The sequence below is a fragment of the Choloepus didactylus genome, chromosome 20 (genome assembly GCF_015220235.1).
Source record: "Choloepus didactylus isolate mChoDid1 chromosome 20, mChoDid1.pri, whole genome shotgun sequence".
Classification (NCBI taxonomy): Eukaryota; Metazoa; Chordata; class Mammalia; order Pilosa; family Megalonychidae; genus Choloepus; species Choloepus didactylus.
Genome location: NC_051326.1, coordinates 7,929,976 through 7,941,136, shown reverse-complemented (window position 1 = coordinate 7,941,136; position 11,161 = coordinate 7,929,976).

The following is an 11,161-nucleotide window of genomic DNA, read 5'->3' as shown; positions in this document are numbered from 1 at the left end:
TCCCTCACCCAAAATACAACCGTTAGAGGAAGCTTGCTGGAGAAAACCGCCCCCTTTATCTTGCCCGCACACTCCCCGTTGCCAGAGCAACTCCCGCCACCGCCAGTGCGCATGCACCGTTGCCAGAGCAACTCCCGCCCTTTTCAAACGACCTCCGCGCCCTCTCAGAACCAATCCTAGCCTTTATCCCCTCAGCATTGCCATGTAGGGACCCCACACCCCTAACACCGACCCCGCCCTCTATGCCACCCTATATAACTTGTGCTCACCCCTGAATAAAGGCTTTTTGTTCTACTACCTCGAAAGGAGAGTGTCTCGCGTCCCTCTCTCGCCGCCCTCCACACCTTGCACGCCTCCGCCGGGGACTCGGCCAAGTCCCCCGCCTCACCTTCGCCTCCGGGAAGAGCTGCCGCCGGTACCCCTTAAGCAACCCTGAGCGCAGAGGGTTCCGTGGGTGCCCGCCCCTAGCTGCGACCGCAGAGGCCCCCTGGTCGCTTCTCCTTGGAGATTCACCGTTGGAGGTTTGGGGATGTGGCTGTCACCATGCTGACAGCAGGTCACGGGCAGCCCTTCACCCACCGTGCACCCACTGTGCACCCACCGCTCTCCCTGTAGGGTGGGCCTGCAGCTCGGGGCTGGCCTCGGCCCGGGCATGGTTTTCTTCTTTGAGAAGGAAAAAGGGGCATCTGCCCAGGGAAACGTGCCCTTTTATCTGTGAGTTGCTGCAAGCAGCACTCTGCAAACCACGTGATTATGTGCAGGCCGCGGTGCCGGGCCAGGAGGACACCTGTTTCCCTGTGAGTGGATCGCTAGGCGGGGCAATTAAGTAGCATAAGAAGCCCAAGTGTCCTTTCTGAAGAGACACCACCCGCTGTTTGGGCCGTCTTGATTTTCCGTTACTTTGGGGAGCCTGGCTTCTCCTTAAAAAGCACGGCAGGTGAGTTTTGTATAATTGCAAGCAAATCTTGCAGTGACGTCTATGGCCTTTTAGATTCCCTGGACATCGGTCACCGGTGCGGTCGCAGTTGATTCGTCTAAGGGGGGGGGGGCGGCTGGTTGCTGAACCCTCGGCTATCGGCGTTGCTTGGAGGGTACCGGCGGCGGGGGCTCTTTCCCGGAGGCGAGGGCGAGGCGGGGGACTTGGCCAGGTCCCCGGCGGGAGGCGTGCAAGGTGTGGAGGGCGGCGAGAAGGGAAAGATAAGACACTCTTCCTCCAGTAAGGGTAGAACAAAAGGACCTTTATTCCGGGGTGAGCACAGGTTATACGGGCTGGCATAGAGGGCGGGGGTTGTTACAAGCCAATGCTGAGGGGATAAAGGCTAGGATTGGTTCTGAGAGGGTGCGGAGGTTAGGATTGGTTCTAAGAGGGCACGGAGGTTGTTCTAAAAGGTGCAGGAGTTGCTCTGGCAACGGTGTCTGGCAACAATGTATGCGCACTGGTGGTGATGGGAGTTGCATTGGCAACGGGGAGTGTACGGGCAAGATAAGGAAGTGGGGGAAAGGGCGGTTGGGGGAAGGGCGGTTTCCTCCGGCAAGCCTCCCCCACCGGTGGTATTTTGGGTGAGGAAATGGGGCCTGCCTTCGACCTCGCTTCCTTAGGTCCGGGGGGCTGTGGAGGACACTGACCGCCCGTACCCACTACCCTCCCTAGGGGTTGCGCAGGTCCCCTAGCCCAGACCTGGTAAGTCGAGGTATATGCTCAGTAACCCGCAACCGGTAGTTTGGGGCTGGGTGATATTCATGCTACAAAGCATTTCCACAAATGTCCTCTTGGCTGATTGCCTCAGACTCTTTTCAGGAGCGGGGTCACACTGTTGCCCACCCCAAGCCCCCTTTCATCATCTGTAGAGACTTCCTGGGGCCGAAGAAGGAGGAGGAGGTTGGCTGGGGGGATGGGGGGGTGGGAGCCGGGACCCAAGTTTGGCCACACGGCTGCATTGCACAGCCTGCCTTCCGGGCGCTGCTCTCGTCTCCTCTCGGTGGGTGAACAGGGAGCGGGGCAGCGGGGACCACACCTGGGTTCCATGGAGCCTGCCCCGGAGCTCTCCACGCAGCAGGGCCACTCAACTTCCCTCGGCGGGTGGGATTGATAAAATGAGTTATTGAGTCACCCGGGGGGAGGCCCTGTGTGGTTGGACCCTGTCTCGAGTTCGAGAGGTGAGCTGAGGGAGGATGCCTGGTTTTCTCTGATCAATTATGGAAACCAGGCATTGTGCAGATCGAGATGTTGATATCAGGGGCTGCACATTTTCAGGCTAAATTGCTTGGGAGTAAAGTGAGACTGAAGAACCAATATTTTTAGAAGTTAATGCTAGGAGAGGTGACAAACAGAAAAGAAAACTTTTATTTCCCCCCCATTGCCTTAAAAGGTAATTTGAAAAAATAAAAATTGCCCTTTGAAGTGTTGCCAGCACTGAGCAAGTGAAAACCAGTGAAAGTTCAGAAGCTAAATCCTGACTCTGGTTTCAAGTAAGGGACGTAATGGTCCTTTCCCATCATTCAGCACGAATACGTATCCCTGACAATTCTCTAAAATTTGATTTTGTTCTCCATTTCAAGAAAAAAAAAATTGTTGTGAACAATCCGAGCCTGGTTTCCCTGGCCACGACAAGTTCACATGAAACCATCATGCAGGGATTGGATTTTCAAAGCTGCCTTTTGAGGGGAGTGGCGGGGGCTGCCCCCATGGGCTTCTGGGAGGGGGCAGGGGGAAGATGTGCACAAACCGTATGCGAGTGTAACTGATATTTAAGTCTCTGTCTGGAAACGCAAACTCTGATAGTTTACATCTTCACTTAATAGCATATTAAATCACTTTATAACCCTTAACAACTGTTTAATCTTTTCATTGTTGACAAATGAGGTAATTGATCCAAGCCATGTCAGAATATGCCAGGAAAAACTTATTTGAAGGTACCACCCTTCACCCTGGCATTCAGGAAATTCTAGGGACCCGCAGGTTTTCTTGGCCCTCCTCTCCCACTTTGGGGTCTCACCCTGATCGGGGCTGGGGACAAGGAGTCCCGAGGTGGCCGGGCTGGGGGACAGCAGTGGGGGCAAGGCTGGGCCCTGGGATCTGGTCCTCAGGCTGTAGTCTCAGCAGCCTCTAGGAGTTCGGCTCCTAACTGGGCATTGTTGAAAACATGCCCCTGGCCCGTGTCACCTTCCCGGAGCCCTCCCTGTGCTCAGCAAGGTTGTTTGGGCACCATCGCAATTGGTGCTTTCCTGGTGGGGGGCTGGGGGGCCCAGCTACAGAGAACAAGAGGGAGGGGAGAGACTCAGAGCTCTGTTATTCCAAAAACAAGTATGCCTTCTCCTTGGGAAGGACACCAAAGAATACCTTCTAAATGAAGTATGTTTCCCTTCAGAGATTACAGCATCAGTTGATCAAAGTCCCCTGGAAATAGCTTTTGGCAGCCCCGAGGTTCTCCGTAACCCTTCTCGGACTTGCGTGACCGGCCTGGTGGAGTTGGGGAGCTGTGCTGGGAGCCGGGGGCACAGATGGGTGTCCTGAGTGTTGTCTGATGGCTTTGCAAGCCCTGTGCCCTCATGTGGGATCGGGGCATTGGAGGTGGTTTTCTTTCTCTGAAAAATTGATTGTGGTGCACAGGCTGGTAATGCAATACCGGATCCTCCAAACTTCAGCGAGGCTTAGGCAAGCCGGGCGAAGTGTCTTCTCATCAGCTGTGTCCTGACTTCCTCTGTAGAGTTAAGGAATGTTTGGCCCTTGGCCTCTGAGCCCTTTCTCGTTTACGTTTAATGAAAGTCTGGGCAATCGAAATATCTACCTGGCAGCAGGCAAGAGGCCCTTCATGTTCATTGTTGCTAAGCTAAACTGTCTCCTTCCAAGCCGTATATACAGCTCTCCACATTTGTATACATTTTATATGGTCTATTTCCATTATAAATTGCCCATAAATTAAATACAGATTTTCTTGGGAACATCTTAAAAAAAAAGGGGGAAGATCTGTGTGACACGCGTTTCTGGTATTGGCGGTGACACTGACCAGAAGAGGGGGTGAACCCAGCGGTTCCCACCCCCCAGAGGTCACGCGTCTGGGTTCCGGGAACCTGAATTGCGTGTGAACGGATGTGCAGCTTGATCGCCTCGGTCCTTCATGCCACGAGCTGCACATCCTGATTTACGAAAGGACGGAGACGGATTGATTGACCTGGACAGGCTGGAGCGGGCCCGGGACAGGATGAGGGGGAGGACGGTGAGGGATGGACATGGGCTCCTCCGGCCTCCAAGGGCCGTCCCTGGAGCGGGAACGGCTTGTCGGGCTTGTCGGGCTTGTCTCTGGGATGGCAGCTCGTGCCTTCGGTGTTGCAATGCGTGGGGGAGCTGTCCTCGGTGGAGGTGTGTTGCCAGCATAATCTGTTGCTGATATGCAACAGATATGTCCTGTTGTACTTAAGAAAAAAAAGAAAAGTAGAGCAGATTCAAGGTCCATCTCTAAATGTCCCTTCTCTTGCCTCTGTGTTCCCAACTCTTCATTGACAGTTGGGCTGAGGGCAGAGCTAAAGCGGGGCTCCCTGCCCTCGCAGCCAACCCGAGCCCACCCCACGTGCACCCCGGCCTTTGCACCATCCCCCCAAGAAGGCTCCTCTCCCAGGTGTCTGCAGGCCTTGCTTGCCACCCCCCCTTTTAGGTATTTGATCAAGGAGGCCTCCCCTGTCCATTCTTTAAAAGCACACCCCACTACTCCCTCCCTCTCTCCCCTTTATTTTTTCTACTTATCTCCATGTGACATACTATATATTTTACTATTGTCATAGCAATAATAAACATCAGTTTTGTCTCTTTCACACTCTTGTTCCGTTCCGTAACCTGGCACCTGGTAGATGCACGATAAATTTTCTTGAATGGGTGGATGAGGGAGTGCCCGGGGAGGTCACGGGCCACCTGTCCTAGGGGAAACAGGGTGCACGTCACTGCTTTAAGAGGCTGCACCTGAGCCAGGGAGCAGAAATTACAAAAAGATTTTGGCTTGACCAGAAAACACCACCCCCAAACGTGCAAAACAATACAAATTTCAACCCAGGAAGCAGCTGACTTCTGAGGCCATGGATGCCCCCTGAGGATGCATTTCAGGTGGGCGAGGAGGGCTGCCTGGGGGGCTGCAGAGAGGACCCCTGCCCTCGGGCGGGGAGGATGTTCTGCCCATGGTCCCCCTTCTCCTCTCTGTGATGCTCCTTAAGGCCATAAACTTCCTCTCCCCCGCTCTCCTGAAATTCATTCTCCAAAAATTCCGGATGTTTTCAGTGGTTCTGATGATTCTGAGCCAAGCCCCAGATGGCACAGCTCTGGCTGGGCAGACGTGGGTGGCCCAGGTTTCCTGAGCTGACATGGCACTGCTGTCCGCACTGCCGGCGTGGTCTGCACCACTGGGCGCTCTGGCCCTGGGGTCTGGCCGTCGTCTTCCTCACGGTCTGCTGGACCTTTCCCCCGTGTCCAGTGGTGCTGCCCGTTTACCCGTCCCCAGATGAGGTACCATTTCTTTAGTCTCCATTCGCGTGTCCTGGGCTGTGCCCTGCCTTCCGGTTGGCAGGGCCTGGCTCCCAGGGCCCGGCTCCCAGGGCCTGGCTCAAACATTCTCCTTCTCCCTCCTGCCCACCCCCAGCCCTTCCCAGTTCTCCCTCAGAGGGGGCTCCCGAGGGGCGTCCCCAGACCTGCAGTCAGTACGTGGGCCAGGGCCAGACCACGGCCTGCAACTCAGGAGCTTTGTGGCTGGAAGGGTTTCCATTAGAGCACTGCTGGGGGTTTGGGGAGGGCTCGGCGGGAGCCACACACTCGGGGCGAGACACAGCGGGCTCCCCGGGCTGGGACTGGCCAGCCTGGAGCAGAGGTGGCCGTCCGCTGGTGGCTGTGGGGCCAGGTGCCGGCCCCGGTGTGCACAGCAGGCCCTGCGGAGGGCAGCGGCACAAACGGCAGCATCTCCCCTCTTCCTTTAGGGTGGGCTTGTGTGGGGCTCGGGGATGGACGGGAAACGCCGCCCAGAGGGACAGGCAGCCTGGCCGGGCAGCCTGAGAATCCGTCACGGGCAGCTGAGAAGCCTCGGTCAGGCCGCCTGGCCTCCGTTCCCGCGGTGTCCTCATCTGCAGCGTGGCGAACGTGTCACTCTGTGCTCCATGTTGAGAAAGGGCTTGGGGGGCCTGGCCTTCTGCCGGCGTCCTGACCCCGACCCCGGCTCTCTCTGCCTTTCACTGAAGGGAAAGGCCGCTCCGCGTGGTAGTCCAGAAGGACACATGCCCCGTGGGCCTCCCCCGTCCCAGCCAGGGGCCCCCGGGGGGCATGGGAATGACGGGGGACCCTTTGCTTTATGGCTTTGGTGGTGGATGAGGTCTTCGGCCCTTGGGTTTCATAAATTATCCTGTGGGGTCCATTAGCGCTGGGTGGGGAGCGAGAGAGTGATTTTATGGGAGAGTTACATGCGCCCTTGACAGTGACCCCACCCGGGGCCAGCTGGGCCCGAGCCTGGGCCGTGTCCTCGGGGCGAGGGCACTCTGTGGTGACCTGGGGTGGGGCAGGGTGGCTCCTGGGATCCCACAGGGAGGTTAGCCCCAGGAAATCAAGAGGGGGCTACACAAAGTCAGCACCCCTGTCTGTCCATCTGTTCTCAGGAGGATGTGAATTTCTGGCGCCCCAAGGCTGATGTTGCTTGTCCCCACTGAGCCTGTGTCCCCCCGAGAAGCAGGATTTTAGAGCTGGCAGAGCCTCTGCGATCCCAAAACACAAGCTTTGGATTTTGCGGCGGAGGACACTGAGGCTCTTAGTGCCTTTTGGAGGGTCAGTGGCAGCCTGAAGCCCACTCCTCTTTCCCCTACCTCATGTCCCCTCTTTGGACCAAGGAGAGGAGGCGCCAGAGTTGGGAGGGATGGGTGTGCGGGGCAGCCTGGAGCCCCCGGGAGACCCCGAGCTTGTGGGGTCGGATCCTCCTGCCTGCAGAGGGTGCCTGGGTCATGGTTGCCCCCACCCTGTGACTTCCTTCCGTCCCAGTGCTGAGCCTGGAGCGGGAGATGCCCCGTGCTGCTGTGAGTTAAGAGGTCTCAGCATGGTGGCCTCTTTCCTCGGAGTGGGTGGCAAGAATGACTCATGCTGCACACATTCTGTTGACGGCAGCAGCCTCTGGAAGTTGGGGGTGCTGATCTGAACCTCAAGCCCTGACCTCCTGGGCCACCAGTGGCTGACTTTCTGGCTGCAACTCCTCCCCTGACCCACCCAACCTGGGGTGACAGGCCTAGCAGGTGCCATGTGCCACCGGCTGGATGACCTTGAGCTTTTCAGGAGCCACTGCTTCCCTGGGGCATTTAGGGAGAGGGTGCTGGGCGCAGCAGCTGCGGTGTTCTCTGTCCCCTGCCCACTCCAGGACTGTGACCGGCGCAGGGCTCCGAGCCCGAGCTCGGGGGCCCTCACACTCACACAGGTGCTGGCTTGGAATTCATTATGACTTTTGAGCGAGGGGCCCTATATTTTCATTTTGCCGTGGGCCCCAGGAGCTGCTCCTGTCCCCACTCCCAGCTGGTCTCCCCCCACCCTCCACAGAGCCGGATGGATGGCAGGGAGGGGAGAGCCGAGGGCATGTCCGATGGGGGGCGGTTGCTGGCTGGGTGGGACAGGGGTGGGAATTGAGCTCCAGAGGCTGCCAACTGGCAAAGTTTTCCTCTCTGTGTTCCCCGTTCAGGCTTTCTACTTTCCACTAATTTCAGACCCCTTCCCCCAACTCCTCCTTTTGAGACACATTTTATGGGGTTGGCCACTATGGTAGTTAGGACAGGTTAGGTTAGGTAGCAAGTTAACTGAGAAATCCCAGTGGTTTAACACCATGATTTGATTTTTGTGGGCCCTCTGCTTCCCGTCCATCACGGTTCAGGGGGCGGGTCCTCTGCTTCCCGTCCATCACAGTTCAGGGGGCGGGCCCTCTGCTTCCCGTCCATCACGGTTCAGGGGGCGGGCCCTCTGCTTCCCGCCCATCACGGTTCAGGGGACGGGCCCTCTGCTTTCCGTCCATCACGGTTCAGGGGGCGGGCCCTCTGCTTCCCGTCCATCACGGTTCAGGGGGCGGGCCCTCTGCTTCCCGCCCATCACGGTTCAGGGGGCGGGTCCTCTGCTTCCCGCCCATCACGGTTCAGGGGGCGGGCCCTCTGCTTCCCGTCCATCACGGTTCAGGGGGCGGGCCCTCTGCTTCCCGCCCATCACGGTTCAGGGGGCGGGCCCTCTGCTTCCCGCCCATCACGGTTCAGGGGGCGGGCCCTCTGCTTCCCGCCCATCACGGTTCAGGGGGCGGGCCCTCTGCTTCCCGCCCATCACGGTTCAGGGGGCGGGTCCTCTGCTCCACAGGGTCACTCATGGGCCCCGGCTGGTGGAGGCTCCATGGCGTTGTGTTTGTACCACCTGGAACCCACCCTCTCTCTTGATTCCATTTTCATGGAAGGAGCAAAGGAGGCCTCCCTTCCCCCCACCGCCCCCCTCTGCTTTATGCCCCAGCGGGGTCGTGACTCGCATCACCTACGGCCCCTCTGGACCGCAAGGGGGTGGAACCTGTGGACTTCACTCCCAGTAAGAAGAGACGAACGGGACGTGGGTGAACGTGGGACGTGTCTACCATGGAGTCCCCAGAAACTTTTGCTGAACAGATGGATAAATAGAGGGAAGGGAAAATGCCATGCCCACAGCTCTTCTCCGAGGGAGGTTCATGTTTAGAGTTTGTCTGGGAGTTTTCCAAGCGTTTATTGGTGGCTCCCTAAGCACAAAACCCTCAGCCAGGCCCAGACGTCCCCCTGTGGGTGTGCAGGGCACCCGCTCCGGGGGGGGGGGCGTCAGCCTCCCTGCGTGGGGACTGCTGGCAAACTTTCAGTTTGATAAACTTCAAGCACTTGTCTGAATTGATCCATGTCATTTGGATGTAAGAAATGTCACATTTCTTCATTTCTAGAAATCACATCTGGCTCAGTCCCCAACCCCCTGGCTGGGCTTGGGGCCCTTCCCGTCCTTGCCCCCTCTCCTCCTCTTCTCTCTTCTCTCACTGCTGCAGGGGTGAGCAAGCAAGGGCTAAAGAAAAGCCAGCTCTCGTCTGTGGTTCCCTTTACGCCACTTCTCCTTGCCCAGGACTGTGAGATCCATTCTGGGCTGGGAAGCTCCTCAGGCAGCAGATTCCCCAGAGTGGGGACCCCACTGTCACTCACAGACTGTGACAGCACCCACGAAGCAAGCCCCTCACCCTGAAGACCAGAGCTCTCCTGCCTTGCTTTCCTGAGCATCCCCCCAGTCCCTGGTCCGAAGTCCCTCAACCGTGGCACGTGCTGGCTCCTGGGCCCCTGGGCCACTGGTTTGCCATGTTGCCTGCCCATCACAGCCGCTCGGCGGTGTCGGCCGCTAGCCATGGTGCAGCCAGAGGGCTCGAGTGTGAGTTACCTCATTTCGTTCACATTCACAGGCCAAAGCCCAGTGCAGACAAAACACCAATAAAAGCCCAGGCCCTGGGAAAGGCAGAGCTGCAGGGGAGAGGAAGCAGGTTGTTCTCATGGCCCGAGACGTCTTTCTTTCTTTCCCCACCTTTTTTTTTTCTTATTGGCAAAGGAGGAAATCGAAGAAGTTTAAAAACAGCGTACAGTCCGCATTTGATGGCTGCAGAGTGTGTATGGCCTTCAGCTGCTTCCAGCAAATTATTCATGACCTATTGGAGCGCTTGCTAGACGCTGACACCATGTCTCCTTCTCGTGCCGACTGGGCCCCCACCTGGGGCCCTGCCTGGGGGCTCCTGGCCCTGGGCCTTTGAAGGGTTCCATACCTGAGCCAGGTAACTCCCCTTGGGATAAACTCTGGGCTCAGTTCCGCAGAAGGGCTCAGGGAAGCGAGGCACTGGCAGGGCCTGGACTTGGGTGACTCAGCGTCAGTACATCCTGGGAAGAGCTGAGCCCAGTACCCGTCCTGGTCCCAGGTGCTCTGCCCGGGTCCCCAGCTGGGCGAGATTCCCGTCCATCCATTTCCATTTCTCAGGTCGCCTTCTATTTTCTGCCTCCCTCTCACCCCTCACTTCAGACATTCCCGTGCAGCAGCTCCTGACACTGAAGTGGCCCCAAAGCTTTGTCAAAATGAACGAAGAGCCCTCTGGACAGACAATCAGGAGAACGCCACTAACTCATTCCCTGGCCTTTGCCAAGGCACTTCTCTTTTCTGGCCCTGGTTTTATTTTCCTTTTGAAAAGTGAAGGATGTACAAACTTTTTTTATGAGACCCCCGGGAGCCTTTCTTTTAAGCCAAAGGGCCACGCAGAGAAGAGAGAACCTCAGAACTGCTCTTTCGAAGGGGGCGGGGCAGGGAGAAGGCGGCCCAGGGCCCGGCCCGGGCTTGCACCTGTCACTTGCTCCCCCCCCACCTTAGGGGGTTCTGTGCTCCCCTCGGGGCTCCATCAAGGAGAGTGGGAGAACCACCGGGGGTGGGGTGGGAGTGGGGCCTCTGTAAGGACACGTCAGTCAGTAACTGACACAGTGACTCCTAATCCAAAGACAAAATAGCCACAGAGCACACAGCAGCAACAGAAATTGAGTGCAGGAGAAGGTGGGGCTGGAGTTTTGATGAGGATTTTCTCTTTCTCTTTTGAGGTTTGAAGCATTATTTGTTAACCACTTGGCCACCTCAACTGCCACCTTCTCGTGTCAGCCGGATGGGTTTGTTCAGGCCCTTGGGGTGGGGGGCTGCCCCCGTCAGGGCTCCCCTTCACTGACCCAGGGGAGCGGACAGAGCTCCCTGCAACCCGGGGGTCCTGGCCCTCTAAATTCTCACAATGAAGTACTTTGGGGATTTGTTACCAATTTCCACTCCTCGCAGAGGACGCTGTCCCACGCCACAGCTGGAGGAGCTGATGGAGGAGGAGGATGGGGAGGGGAATGTAGGCAGCTGGGCTTCTGGGGAGCATAGTCGCCCTCTTGAAATTCCAGATGGATTGGGCGTGGGCCCTGTCTGCTGCCTTCAGAATTGATGATCCATAATTACTGGTGGAGGCACTAGTGGGGGAAATAGGAAGGCAGATTTCCACACAATGGAGGAAAGTTTTTAAATCGCAGTCATTAATGAGTTCGAACACTGGCCACGTGGATTCAGGGGCTGGGTGGTCCCTGCAGAGGGTCCCAGGAGGGGACAGCCCTCAGTGTCTCCTCA